This window comes from Dromaius novaehollandiae, chromosome 13 (assembly GCF_036370855.1).
Source record: "Dromaius novaehollandiae isolate bDroNov1 chromosome 13, bDroNov1.hap1, whole genome shotgun sequence".
Taxonomy (NCBI): Eukaryota; Metazoa; Chordata; class Aves; order Casuariiformes; family Dromaiidae; genus Dromaius; species Dromaius novaehollandiae.
The window spans coordinates 25524279-25538753 of record NC_088110.1 but is presented as its reverse complement, the minus strand read 5'-3'; the positions used below and the strand labels follow the sequence as shown (position 1 = coordinate 25538753).

Here is a 14475-nt window from a genome sequence, read left to right as displayed (position 1 = left end):
GCGTGCGCCGGCCGCCCAGGGCTCGCGCCGCCGCACCGCGCGTGCGCCGGCCGCCCAGGGCTCGCGCCGCCGCACCGCGCGTGCGCCGGCCGCCCAGGGCTCGCGCCGCCGCACCGCGCGTGCGCCGGCCGCCCAGGGCTCGCGCCGCCGCACCGCGCGTGCGCCGGCCGCCCAGGGCTCGCGCCGCCGCACCGCGCGTGCGCCGGCCGCCCAGGGCTCGCGCCGCCGCACCGCGCGTGCGCCGGCCGCCCAGGGCTCGCGCCGCCGCACCGCGCGTGCGCCGGCCGCCCAGGGCTCGCGCCGCCGCACCGCGCGTGCGCCGGCCGCCCAGGGCTCGCGCCGCCGCACCGCGCGTGCGCCGGCCCAGGACCGCGCGAGAGGGGCGGGGGGAGCGCGAGGGGCGGGGGGAGCGGAGCGCGAGGGGCGGGGGGAGCGGAGCGCGAGGGGCGGGGGGAGCGGAGCGCGAGGGGCGGGGGGAGCGCGAGGGGCGGGGGGAGCGCGAGGGGCGGGGGGAGCGGAGCGCGAGGGGCGGGGGGAGCGGAGCGCCAGGGGCGGGGGGAGCGCGAGGGGCGGGGGGAGCGCAGCGCGAGGGGCGGGGGGAGCGCAGCGCGAGGGGCGGGGGGAGCGCGAGGGGCGGGGGGAGCGCAGCGCGAGGGGCGGGGGGAGCGCAGCGCGAGGGGCGGGGGAGCGCAGCGCGAGGGGCGGGGGGAGCGGAGCGCCAGGGGCGGGGGGAGCGGAGCGCGAGGGGCGGGGGGAGCGGAGCGCCAGGGGCGGGGGGAGCGCAGCGCGAGGGGCGGGGGGAGCGCAGCGCGAGGGGCGGGGGGAGCGCAGCGCCAGGGGCGGGGGGAGCGCAGCGCCAGGGGCGGGGGGAGCGCAGCGCCAGGGGCGGGGGGAGCGCAGCGCCAGGGGCGGGGGGAGCGCAGCGCGAGGGGCGGGGGGAGCGCAGCGCCAGGGGCGGGGGGAGCGCAGCGCGAGGCAGCCCAGACCCGCAATGGCCCCACCCTCGCGTGGTCGCAGCGCCGCGCTGCAGCCGGCCGGCTCCCGCGCGCCAACCGCAGCCCGCCGCGCCACCCCGGCGCTCAGGCCGAGCAGCGAGCGCCCCGAGGCTGCTCTGCCCGCGCCCGAGACAGCGGCGGGCTTCAGCGAGCAGGCGCTGGGGCTGCCCCGGGGAGAGAGCGCCGCGGAGCAGCTCCGAGACGGCACTGCCCGTCCCCGCGCCCCCAGGAAGCACCGAGAAGGAAAAGCCCTCTCGGGAAAAGCGCTCCCGGTCCGTGAGCACCGGGCAGGGGGCACGAGCGCGGCCCCTGCGCTTACCCGTCCCCGAGAGAGCGCAGAGTAGCGGCCAACGCGGCGACCGGCAGCGCGCACGTGTGCGCCGGCTGCCCGCAACGGTCTCCGTACGCAGCGGTGGCCGCCGGCGGCTGCAGTGCTGCCTTGTCGACACGCGAGGGCAGCCGTGAGCGCGCCCCCCTCCCGCGTGCAGTGCCGCCTTTCAGACACGCGAGGGCAGCAAGGAGCAGGGCGCAGCGCTTTCCTGCCCCCCTTGCAAAATACTCGCTAGACAAAAGTGGCTTGGGCTCCTCCCGAACGCTTACCTGGCTTCATTACTACAGCTATTAGGAACCGAAGTGCATAGCCTTCTAGAAAAGGGAACGACCGTCTTTTCAAAACTTCCCGCGACTCCCCAGAATTGTCACTGCCTTGCATCAGCAGCCAGCTTCTTCCAACCCAGCCGCAAGAAACATTTTGCCTTCCCGGCAGAACTTTCTGCTCCCCGGGGGGTCCAAAGGAAACCCGTCACTCACTACTGTCTGTCAAAACGTACCGGAAGCCCTCAAATACAGGACAAGACGCCTTCTCTAAGGAAGCTGACTACTAGGTCTGCTTCACGGCAGCTTCTCCCCAGTATCAGGGCCCACTCAATAAACAAAATAGGACGAGAAATGTCTTAATCTGCTCCAAGTGCTTTCATATAAGAGAACAACATCAAAACGAGGTATTATTGCATTTAGCCTCCACTACACGTGCTACCCCAGCGCCACGGACTTGCTTTAAAGCATCAGTGACGTACGCGGTCTGGCAGTAATTAATATTCACAGAATGAATACGCACTCGATCGAGTACGGGTGTTCATAAAAAGCTTTGCCAGCGCGTCGCTAGGTAACAAACCTAGACAAGCAGCTATTTGCCCTGATCCTTCGGCTTACATTTCTTCTGCCGGATGTAGTCAAACGTACCTGCATGCAGTGGCCTTGCGAGGCAGTGACACGGTGTCCGTGGGGTGGCTGTTCCAGGGTCTCTCGGGCTGTTCCAGGGTCCTCGGACAGCAACGGTGCTGGTCGACTTTCCCTTGCGCTGCACAGCAGGACAGCTCCGCACCGTGCCCTCCCAGCACCGCCACTCCTCCCAGCAGCTGCCTAACCGGCCCCAATCCTGAGCAAAGCTACGACCCCCAGGAGCCCGCAGCACCCCTCCTACTCTTCCCGCCCTCCCCATTTCCAAGAGGGACAGCCCCAGCCCCCGGGGACAACCCTGCCTGGTCACGCTGCTGTCCGAAAAGCGGATTCGTTGCCCGCTGTGCACTAAGCCAATAATGACACGCTCAGGAGAGACATTTGCTTATTTATTTCAGAGTTGTGCAAGCCTGGCTGCTCGGTGGTTTCCCCACAAATCAAGCGCAACTCCCCCCCCCCCCCGCCCCGGCTTTCCAAGTAGCATTTATACAAATTGCAAGGTTTGCAACTTTCCCTCTTACACCGGTTGGTTAGTGATTTACATACAATTCTAATATTGCTTACACGCCATTTTAAAACTACGCATGCTCAGGGGAGGGGTCTTCACCCGGGCACAGGTCTTTCTGACCTATGGGCGTGATTTTCTTGTATTATAATGAGGACAGTTCAGTTCGGGGATACCTCGAATTCCTTTGCTAAATTGGCAATGTCTACATAGAAAACAAAACATTTTGATTTACTATTTCTTTAAGGCTTTAGCACTTCTAGCATGGCCTTGATTAAAGAATTATTTCCTCCCAGGAAATGGGGGGGGGGGGTGTTCTCCTCATCTGCCTAGTTTAAACAGCAGGAACACTCTTTTTGAGCTTCCAAGGTTGTCTTGCAACACCATCGGAGATGGAAAACACTTCCTGCCCTGTACCGGGGAAAAACAGGGGCATTCCACTGTCCCCCGTGACCTGTGGGGACTCAGGCGTGAGTGACACATGTCCAGTAAGGAACAGACCCAGCGGGCACTACAGCTCCTGGCCTGCCACGCGGCCGCCTGCTGGGAACCCCGCTGGCAGGGACCTGCCGCCGCCGCCCCCCCCGCGGGGCCACCTCGAGAGGCGCAGCATGGTCATCCAGTAGCCCCGCCTGAGAAGACTACACCTCCCAGCATACCGTGCACGCGAAAAGGGCGGCCCGGAAGCCCAGTGCCGGAAGACTACCGCTCCCAGCATGCCGCGCTCAGAACAAACAGGCCCCACCGGAAGCCCAGTGCCGGAAGACTACTGCTCCCGGCATGCCATGCCAAGCAACCTGGTCTCCCGGAAGCCCAGTGCCGGAGGACTACCTCTCCCGGCATGCCGCGCAAAGCAACACGTCCTCCCGGAAGCCCAGTGTCGGAAGACAGAAGTGTTTTCGACACGCGAGAGCAAGAGATAGCGGCGCTGGACGCAATGCGCATGCGCGTCCCCCTTACTGGGGCACTGTTGTTTTCCCGACACGCGAGGGTCGGTGGGGGCGGCAGTTGCGGTTCTGCGCGCTCGATCGCTGCTGCACTGCTTCGGTGACACGCCCGGGCCGCAGTTACCACGGTGAACCCCGTGCTCATGTGCGCCCTCGCTGCGTGCAGGACCGCTTTTTCGACAGCCCGGGGAAGCAGCGAGCACTGTGGCCCCACCACGCGTGAGCGCCTCATTGGAGCAGTACCCCTATCGCGACACGCGAGGGCAGCAGTGAGCGCGGGCGGTGTTGCGGAGGGACCCGGTGCGCGTGCGCGCTGCCACTGGGTGCCGTTGTGCTCTTTCCGTGCCCGCGGGCGGCAGAGAGCGCCGCTAAGCCAGTGCGCATGCGCGAGCCCCCGTGCGCCTTAGGGCGGCCGTAAACTACTGCGCATGCGTGCGGTCCCTTTTTTGCAGTGCTGGCTCCTCACCCTCCCTGGGCAGCTAGGCGCGTGGCCGGGGTGGGGGGGGCACCGCGCATGCGCTCTTCGGCCGGCTGCAGTACCGCTCTGTAAGCGGGCGAGGGCGGCAGCGAGCGGCGCTACCTGCCTCCTGGGCTGGCTCCCCCGCGCAGCACCGCCACAGCCGCTGCCCCCGCGACTTCCCGTCCTGTCACCCTGGGCCAGCACGCGACTCCAGCACTGGCCTTTGGAGACATTTCACTGCCCCTGCCCAGTCTGATCTACAGGTATTTACAGTGCCTGCTGCTAGGCACAGACTCTCTGTACTTCATACTCAAGCCAGTTAGTATTATACTAGAGGCTTTATTAACAAAGCTTTCATTCTAACATTGCAAAATACGCTACAGATGAAAAGTATTCAGAAGCTGCTGTTAAAAAAAAAGAACACACACACAAAGCACACACACACAAACACACTACTTAACGGGACAGTTTGCAACCATTAAACAAGCAATGGTCATCTTTAGAACTTTCGACCTCTCGCCTTCATCGATTGTTAAACAAAATAAACAGCCAAAAGCAAGCTGCATTAGTGTCTTGACCGACTGCTCAGTTTTTATTATTAAACAGAGATGTTTGCACAGCATATGTCTACCACATTAAAGCATGAAAACATTAGTATTCTGATCACCTTTTGCGGTACTACAGGAAACAAGCTAAAAAGGCTTGTTCAGTTTCTAAAATATCTGGGCTTTTTCTTAATAAGAACGATCACAGCCTAAAGGCTATTACTATATGAAAAAGACTAATGGGCTTGACCTCCTATGTATCACTTACCTGGCTCGATTACTACAGGGATCAGTAACGAAAGTGCATCGCCTTCCATAAAAGGAGATGACTGTCTTTTAAAAACTTCCCGTGACTCCCCAGAATTGTCACTGCTTTGGATCAGTAGCCAGCTTCTTCCAACCCGCCACAAGAAACATTTTGCCTCCCAGTCAGAACCTTCTGCTGCCCAGGGGTTCGAAGGAGACCGGTCATTCACTACTGTCTGTCAAAAATGTACAGGAAGGCCTAAAGTACAGGACAAGGCACCTTCTCCAAGGAAGCTGACTACCGTGTCTCCTTCGCTGCAGGTTTTTCCGAGTCTCACGGTCCATTCAATAAACAAAATAGGATGATAAATGTTTTCATCTGCTCCAAGTGCTTTCATATAAGAGAACAGCATCAAAATGAGTTGCTCTTGGATTTAATCTTCAGAACACACGCTACCCACCAGTGCCACGGACTCACTTTAAAGGATCAGTAACATACGCACTCTTGCAGTAATATTCACGGAATGAACATGCACTTGATCGAGTATGATTGCTCATAAAAAGACTCTGACAATGTGTTGCTAGGTAACAGACCTAGACAAGCAGTCACTTACTCCGATCCTTCGGCTTACATTTCTTCAGCTGGATGTAGTCAAAGGTGTCTTTTCCACATGCCGCGGTCAGGGCCTCCCCAGCAATTCCTGCAGCAACCCCCCCCCCCCCCCCGAAGAAGCAACTGAAGGGCATCGATAACCTTGTTAAAAGAACGGGGAAACCAACACATGCTGTGCATGGTGCTCAAAGACCCAAGCTCTACGTCAAAAATAAAACTCTCTGAAGTAGATTAGGTGGGCCAAAGAGGCGACTTCTTTGTGCCTCAACTTTCCTTGTGCATACGTAGGCTGCCTCTCTCTGCTATAATGGTATCCAATACCAGCGAGGACACAGTGGAAAATTTAGGAAACTACAGGACTTACCAGAAGCATTTCCAATCCCTTGGGAAAACAGCGGAAGGAGAGGATCACATGAGGCGTGAGACTAGAAAGAATACTCTGCACAAAGGCCTAAAGTGACCGGCCCGGAGCATGGATCCCGTGGTCATCGATTACAGAGCCCGCTGCAGAGCAGGAGTTCTCATGTTCTCGCTGAATATATCGCTGCCTGTGAAACGCAATACACCGCAGTGATACAGATTGTCCGAGGTAAGCCTGGAATAAGGGCGACAGAAAAGTATATGCTGAAGACAGATACGAAGTTACAAGCCACTTGGAATTCAGACACGCCTCTAGATCTACCACCTATTTAAAGACGCACCTTCCGGAACTCTGTTTACCGTTTATTTTCCCAGAAGCCTGATACAAGGATGACATGCATATCAAAGAAAGGTACAGCATAACTGCACTGGCCTACACATTACCGGTTTCAACCGTTGCACGGTTAAAGCACTACCATTCCTGCTGGGAAACAACGTTCTGTCAAAGCAGAACGATGAAGTAGGTCATAATTCTGAAACTGGACAAAAAGGAGCCTCTTTTGCAGTCATGAGTTGAAATGCAGCATTCCCATTCTCTCCGATAACCTGTTGTAGAAACTGGCAGCCGTGCAGTGGCTTCCACACGACAGAAAGGAATTAGATACTTGGGCAAATGCCATGTTCCGAATGCGGAACTATAGATTTGAACGCACAGATCTAAAGAAAAGCCTGTGACGTACAAGAGGTCTAGGGCGTTTACATTTACCATATATCAGTTCTCCTATGTCAGCTCTCTCCTATGTGGATGGGCCATTCCGTCGTCTTTATTTGTTAGCTGACAGACAGGCCCTATGAGAAAGCAAAGGAAGGAAGAGATTCAAAATGAAATTAAACAGAGTAGAGGTAGCCTCAAAGGGTTGGACCGATCCTGCCCCACCCAGCCAAACCACCTCTGGAAAGGCACATCTCAAAATACACGTAGTTCTGTGCTCACTGCATTCCTGAAAGCCTAATAGTAGATGGTGCTTGTTAAACAGGAATGAAATGATAAAACAGATGTTTAACAGTCTCAAAGTGATTCACAGCATGTACATACTATGATAAACCAAAAAGGAAAAAAAGGATACTTCGGGGGGTGGGGGAGGAATCCTTAAAGCTTTCAACAACAGCATCTTAATATGGTTTATCTGCATCTTAATTCTGTCCCTTGGGCTGTGAGGGCAAGGCTGCATTTTGCCAGTTACTGAAATCACGCATTCATTGCTCACGATAACCGTGTTAAGAAGAGTCCAGAGGAATACAGGTGTCCACCACCACATGCCCCCTGGCAGAGCGCGCTCTGCAACAGACGGAACCAAGAGCAGCAATTAACAACACCTTTAGTTTACACACACACAAAAAACCTGTTTCAGAAACAGCAGGACCTGGAGACGTTGTGCGGCAGATTATGGACAAATGCCCTTAACAACTTCAGTACCTGCGGCACCTAGTTTTGCCACGCTCTCAAATCTTCCTTGCTCTTTCCCGTCTTGTTTGAAAACCCTCCCAGACCCCTTCTGTACTTACGCGCTTCCTCAAAACAGTATCACCAGAATCAACAAAACAGGCTGAGCTGCTCCTCTTCGAGTTGCCGGCCCTCAGGACAGTAACCTGCAAATGAATCAAACCACCAAGGTCACTGGGAGATTCTTGTTTTAGAGCTTTCTTCCCCCAAAGCTTTAACGATGGTTCCCTAACCTGGGCAAATACAGAGCCTCCCTTAAGCGCTGTAGCGGTTTTTATTCTGGGGTCCTAAGCTGCTGTTATGACATTAAGCAGCAAAGCAAGGCAAGGCAAAGACAGGTGGGCTCATGGCTTACCCATCTAGCCACGAAAATTCCTATTTTAGGCCTCACTGGTCATTCCAGGTAGACAGGCCAAAATAGAGCTCCAAACAGGCAGGTGAGGCTTCACGCAGACCAGTCGCTATTCCCCCCTCCTTTGCCATTCCATGAATTGCGGCTTATTACTCACAAGTCCGATAAGGACGCGGCCAACCTTCCTACAGCCGAAGGCTCCTCGTCAAGACCAGGCAGAGAACCTTTCCGCTGGCGTTTGGATTCTCCTGGCCGCTCTTGGCACATGACAACTTACAAAGGTCTGAGGGCAGGGGTAGCCTGTAGTTCTTCGTGGCAGCATACAGTCGTTCCCCGAGGTTCTGAATGCCTAGGATTAACACAATTTATAAATACAAAAGTACTACCGCTATAGGGTGTAAAGCCAAGCTAAAATTTCTGCAACCAAAGAAAACCTCTTCGCGTCTGACAGAACGAGCCACACGCACCAGCACCTATAGCTCGAGGCTAGCAACCCCTCCCGGGTGACGTTCTTCTGGCTGGCTGCGGATCTCAACTCCTCCGTCTCGCCTAAGAGTCTCCGTTGGGACACAGCAACTTTGCCAGCCAGCGCTCGTTGATGGAGGCATAGTAAAATCCACCCCCCTACAAAAGTATAGAGCAAAGAAAGAAAGAAAACAAGGAAAAGAGAGAAAAAAAATCAAAGCTCTGCAGAAAACCATAAGAATCCAAAGTGGTTTATAAGCACAAAAGCGTATCTAATACGCACACAAGCAAGGAAATGAGAATACGCAAGCCACAAGTACCGCTTCCCCCAACCCCTGCTTTGGGAGCGACGACAACAGTGGGGCTTGCCGCGAAAGGGAAGTCAGACTAAGTAGCTGCTAGAGAGTAATCTTTCAGAAACCTTCTGCGTCCGCATTTTTGGCACAACCGTGCTCTGCCCCTCCATCAATTCAGACACGCACAAGAAGAGCCACTGCTTGTAACACTTGCACAGCAACCACCCCCCTGCCCCCTCTCGTTAAGATCAGCACCCACTGCGCCACTCGGATAGATGATACTCCGCTGTCTCTTCATTTCCCTGACGTGATTACTTTAGAGGGAACTGAACAGACTGGATGGCCCCTGTGCGATCAAAGGTAAAAGTCTCAAAGACGGTTACAGCCCAGATCGCTGCTAAACAGTCTTTCTCACAGCCAGAGAATTTTTGTTCCAGCCCCAAAGGGGACATAAAGGTGAGGCGACTGGCACCCGCTTTCCTTTACCGCCGTTTTCCAGCGGTGCTGCTCCCACGCAGTCAGCAGATGTGGAAAGCATTACCGAAAAAGGCTTACCTTGTCCTGGGAATTTGAGGGCAGGAGGCATTACAGCCACTTCTCCCAGTTTAGTGAAAGCAGCGTCGCGTTCCTTGTTCCAGCTCCGTTCCCGACTGATACCGGCAAAGCCACGTTAACGCTCCCGGAGGAAATTAAATCCTCCTAAAATTGCTCCAAGTTGGAACCGACGAGAAGGAGCCTTAATTCCACAAGGCTTTAACTTTTCTTCTATCCACCATCTTCTTGTTTCCCCAAATACCATTGCCAGGTAACTACACCGGCAGTTGCGCTAATTGAGCCATCCTGAAATTGATCTCTTAATTTGACACTTCAGACATTTCTCTCTCTCGCTCTCTCACTCTCACTTTCTCCTCAGTAACTCTGGTTGCCTGACCACCATTCCTCCAAGATGATAATTCGCTGTCTCGTAGCTCTTAAAGTACGATGCTTCACAGACACGTAAAGTCACACGCACAGAAATGAATGTACGCAGCATACTTTTTGTAACGTGTACAGACCTTCCCTTATATGTTGGTGATCTATCATTCGGATCACTATTAACAGCGATCCTTCCTCGCCAGGAGGAACGGGCTTTCCCTTTTGCTGGCAGAGGGAGACAGTTTTCACCCGGTTCCATTCAATTTTATTACTTCAGCTTGCTCACACTTTTTAGTCTCTTCAGCTTCAGCCACAGCAATCAATCTAAAAAAGTAAGCATTATATCTTTCCCTTTCCATATATGCACGTACGATAACAAAACAAAATAGCAACAACCAAAGCAACGCTAAGGCAGATACAGTTAACGATAGCCACGGGGTAGGAACGGGTTACTCAGTCCTCGGTGCTGCTTCTGGGAGGCCAAAATAACTAACTGCCCTGCCAAACAAACCAAAAAGACTGACGAGGTCGCGAGGGCATCAGAGTTTTGGACCGCTGCTCCGAGGCTTTCAGTGTGACTGACGTAACCGCTTCTCTCCACGTTACTCAAAGCTACCTTCATCTGTTACTTAGGACTAAACTGTTTCTATTTTAAGAGGGGACGGTTGCTTGTTTAAACTTTACGTACAGCCCACGACACGCTTCTCCACGCATCTTCTCTCCTGTCCCTTCTGCTTTCACAACGCTTGTGGTAATTAAAGGTGGTAAATTAATAGTACCCGTTGTCCTGCAGGCTGGAGTAAGACATTTTTCCTGCTCCGAGGAGGTGCCTAAAAGCCATGCTGTTTTCTCTAGCATCACTGGGGCTTCCCAGAGCCCATTGGTGTTCTCTTAGGCTTTTCCTGAGCCTTTTATTTTTTTAGGAGAGTCCTTAGCCTGCCATTTTACAGTAACGTTCTCCTTCAGCATAGTGCACAGCACTATTATCCCAGATCAGCCACATCGTGCACGTACAGAGGCTTCCGAGAGGTGGCTCGGAAGACAAGAGAAAAAAATCTGTCTGTCATCTGTGCATCCACCCGTCAACACTCTCCACCAGGAAGTGCTGTAAACGCCCTTTTCTCTGAAGTGGGACTGAGTCAAGGGGGAGACACAGATCGCACCCCATCTTTATTAGAACTCCTCACTGCTGTGGGGACTGTGTCTGGGAGTGGTTTTAGGACTGTTTGGGGCTTTGGAACAGAGTCTAGGGGAAGGTCTAGAGTCAGTGACAATGTTGCAGCAGGGCTTGGAGGCATTTTGGGGTCTGTGGGGGTGTTGGGGCAGGATTTGTGAGTGGCTTAATGGCTTGGGGGGGGGCAGCTGCAGGAAGGGTGTGACTCTGCAGGGCCCTCAGGGCAGGGGGTGCCATCCCAGATGCACAGTAAGTGCATAGAGGTGCCGCACGTGGCTGTCAGCTTTGCACGAGGAGCCACTGGTCTCCCACCCCACCAGAGGAGAGCAGGAGGAGGAGGGATCTACGAGCTCGCAGGGAACGCCAGAAGAGGCGGCAGGGAACTCACCAAGGGCCCCGTATCCCAGAAGAGCGGCAAAGGACCCCGCGTCCCAGATGAGAGGAGGCATCCGGCTGCTGTGCCGCTGCTGGGACATCCAGGCCCCTGCGCAGCGTACGAGCACCTGGGGAGACGTCAGAGGCAACGGAGGACCCATCGACACATGCTGCACCGGGGAAGCCCGTGGCTTTGGGGCAGCTGTACAGGAGGGAGCAGGGCTCAGCAGGGGGTTCAATCAGTTGGTGCCTGGGTCGGCTGGTGCCCGCAGTCTGTGCCCGGGAGTGGGGCAGGCCTCACACTGCCTGGGAGTGTCTGCCTTCTATCCATCTTCTTGCTCACCTAGCTGCAGTTCTCAAGTAAATAACTTGGGGCTGCACTAATCATACTCAACTCAAGTTGACCTTAACCCTGTTTGCTCCAGAGGTTTTAAACTTCCTCGTTACTTACCAGCACTCCCGAGCACGCCTGCCGCAACAGGAGCCGTCCCCCCGCGGACGCCGTGCCCCAATTCCGCCCCAGGGCCCGCCTGCCCCCCCCCCCCCCCGCCGTCGCCCCGCACCGCCCCCTCCACGCAGCAACGGCCGCACCGGCCAGGACACAGCCCCACGCCCACGGCCACCCGAAGGCACGCGCTCGCCTCACCGGACCCCCCCCATGCTCCACTCCAGGCGGCTTCGGCCCTCACTCGCCGCCGCCGAGCGAAAACGTCCTCCCTGCCCGCCGCCATCTTGTTCCCGCCCGCCGCGCATGCGCCGGCCGCAGAACGGGCGGGGGGAGCAGGAGCGAGGCCAGACCCGCAATGGCGCCCTCACGCGCTCACAGCGCGGCGCTGCAGGCGGCCGGCTCCCGCGGGCGAACCGCAGCCCGCCGCGCCACCCCGGGACTCGCACGCCGTGCGCATTAGCCTGGTGCAGGTGTTCTACTGCTTTGGGGACACGCGACGACAGCAGTGGTCACGGTGAGCCCCGTGCGCATGCGCGCCCTCGCTGGGTGCAGTACCTCGTTGGGTGCAGTATCGGGCTGTCATCACCCGAGGGCAGCACGGAGCACTGATGTGGCACCGCGCATGCGTCAAGCGCCTGTCTGCAGTACTGGTCTGTAGTCACTTGGGCAGCAGTGAGCAGAGCGGTGGTGCTGCGAATTGGAGCGCTGACTGGCTGCAGTACTGGTGTGTTGTCACACGAGGGCAGCGATGACCCGATTGGCCTCACTGCGCATGCGTGGGGCCGTCCGTTGCTGCAATTGGTGGTACTCACCGGAGGGCCGCTGAGAGCGGTTCGCGCTCAGTGCGCATGCGCGACCCCGCTGCGTCGTGCTGTGGCGGCGGGGGCTCCCGCCCCCGCATCCATCCGTCTGTGCCCAGGGACGCTCTGGTGCCTCCCCGCTGGGCTCCTCTGTCCTGCAGAAGGAGACGATGGTGGGGACCTCACGCGCACCCCATGTCCCAGGGCCGGTGGCGGCACTGGGCACAGCAGCAGCAAGGGGGGTCGGCAGTGCCTGGGCCCAGCGCCCCGGGGTTGGGGGAGACTGGAGCGCCCCGGTGAGGAAGCGGAGCAGGCCATGGGGGCGATGGGGCTGACCGCTGCCTGCAGGCAGTGCCCAGGGGAGGGGCCCCAGCCTTGGCGGGGCTTGCCTGGTCTTCATCTTTTTTATGGCAAGCGTGCTTACAGCCACTTCCATCTGGCTGGGGAAAGAAGCATCAAGTCCCTTTTTCCAGCTCTGCTCTCGACTCCTTTCCAGTAACTCCTGTTGCGGTCTGCTGCTACCAGAAAAGTCATGGATATGCTGCTATAAAAAAAAATGCAACCCTCTTACTCAGGACTGATGAGAAGGATGCTTTATTTCACACAAAGCTTTAAAGTTTTAGCCTTTCTTCTGTCAGCTTGCTGTTTCCCCAGTTACAGTACCTGTATAATGATCTTGGGTGCACTGTACACAACCTGACCTTAAATCCTGTCCCATCCTGTCATTTTTAAGGCTCAGATACTTCGCTCTCACAACTCTTCTCCTGTAGCTCTGTCCACAACAGCACAGTCCATGTATGATAATACCTTTTCTATATTCTTGCAGGCAACTGGCCCAACGCTTCTCTGGCAATGACCATGTGTTACTGCAGGTACACTGTGAAACCCCTATCCAAATGGAAGAAAGGTATATTATTTGTCTCTACATATGTGAGCGAATCTGTAAGTTGTTTTTTCTTTAGTAAGGAGAACGGCAAAGAAACAGCTCTGTAACTGACAGCCACTTGTTATCATCTTGTCACTTACCAACACCCTTGGGCACATGAGGTACGCAGGAGCTATCCACCCTGGGACACAACACAAAAATCCTGCTCGAGGGCTAGCCTGCCTCCCCACACTTCCAGGCCGTTTGCATCTACATGAGTAAGGGTGCACACAGAAGCCTTCTTTGGGGAGGAATCTCAGCCCTGAGGGCAAGATTAAAAAAAATAATAATAATAACAGGAAAAGTCAAATATGCTTTCCAGGCAGACCCTACCCTGTACACTCGCAGTGCAGAGTACTGCCAGGCCCCTGAAACTCCCCACCCTTTTTCCCCCCACATCCATGCCTTGAGTTGGGCAGGAGAAACCCAAACACCCACAGCCACCCCAGGGATGCCCTCACCTCCCTGGTACCGCCAAGCCCTCAGCAAAAGATGGTCTTGGCCCCTCCCTGCCAGGGGCAACGAGAAACTCGTCGCTGGCACACAGCCCTGCAGTGCGCCTGACTCTGCTCCCGCTGTTTCACCCCTGCTTCATGACTGGGAGTGGACCAGCTTCCCTGGGGACACAAATATCCATTTCAACAATGGTGGCAGTCTCGCTACTGGGCATCACTTGACTCTGTTCCCCATGCACAGCCATGTTTTTGCGCTCGAGCATCGTCCAACTCTGGAGTAGCACAAGGCAAAAGGTGACTATCTTTAACCTACAAATATTTCAGCACATAAGAATGCAATGCTTGATGGCATATCTTACTTTACCAGCTTATTTCTAAATGTGATGTAAAATAAACTCTAAGCACTGCTGTAATTCTGGATTTGAAATGCATGTGCATCATTACTGTAAAGGCCAAAGTAACAATTTCTTATGCAAAGACACAAATTCCAAACCCTGCTACTTATTAAGTGCCACCATAGCTTTGAGTCTAAGGAAGGGAACAGACATACCCCATTTTGGTATAAGTCCTTGCAAATGTGACAGGAACAAGCACAGACTGGACCAGCAGCCACCAGCACTGGCAAATCCAAAATGCTAGTTTAAAAATGTGTTACACATGTGCATATGCACAAAAAACTCTCAGTGACGTGCCCAGGGAGTCCAGTGATTGCCTCCTGCAATGACCAGGTAGTTTGTCTGGGGAGGAGAGAAAAATAAGTATGTCCCCGGGTGCAACAATAGCGACTCCAGAAGACTTCCTGTGCTAATGGCAACAGCTCAAATACCCTTCACAGCCACGAGGTCCACATTCCCCG

General features: G+C 55.7%; 1 long non-coding RNA gene across 4 annotated transcripts; it reads right to left on the bottom strand.

Annotated features, from left to right (window-relative positions):
• Window positions 1-5661: 5661 nt before the first annotated feature.
• Window positions 5662-11983, bottom strand: LOC112985580 (uncharacterized). 4 transcript variants are annotated; one of them, XR_010391504.1, is made up of 5 exons: window positions 11638-11983; window positions 11005-11193; window positions 8234-9766; window positions 7924-8115; window positions 5662-7560 (listed from the first exon to the last, which is right to left on the bottom strand). It is a non-coding gene; the product is annotated as an uncharacterized LOC112985580 (long non-coding RNA). The 4 variants fall into 4 exon arrangements; XR_003259781.2 differs by lacking the exon at window positions 11638-11983 and having other exon boundaries at window positions 11005-11499; XR_010391505.1 differs by lacking the exons at window positions 11005-11193; window positions 11638-11983 and having other exon boundaries at window positions 8234-8390; window positions 9083-10986.
• Between the last annotated feature and the right edge of the window lie 2492 nt (window positions 11984-14475).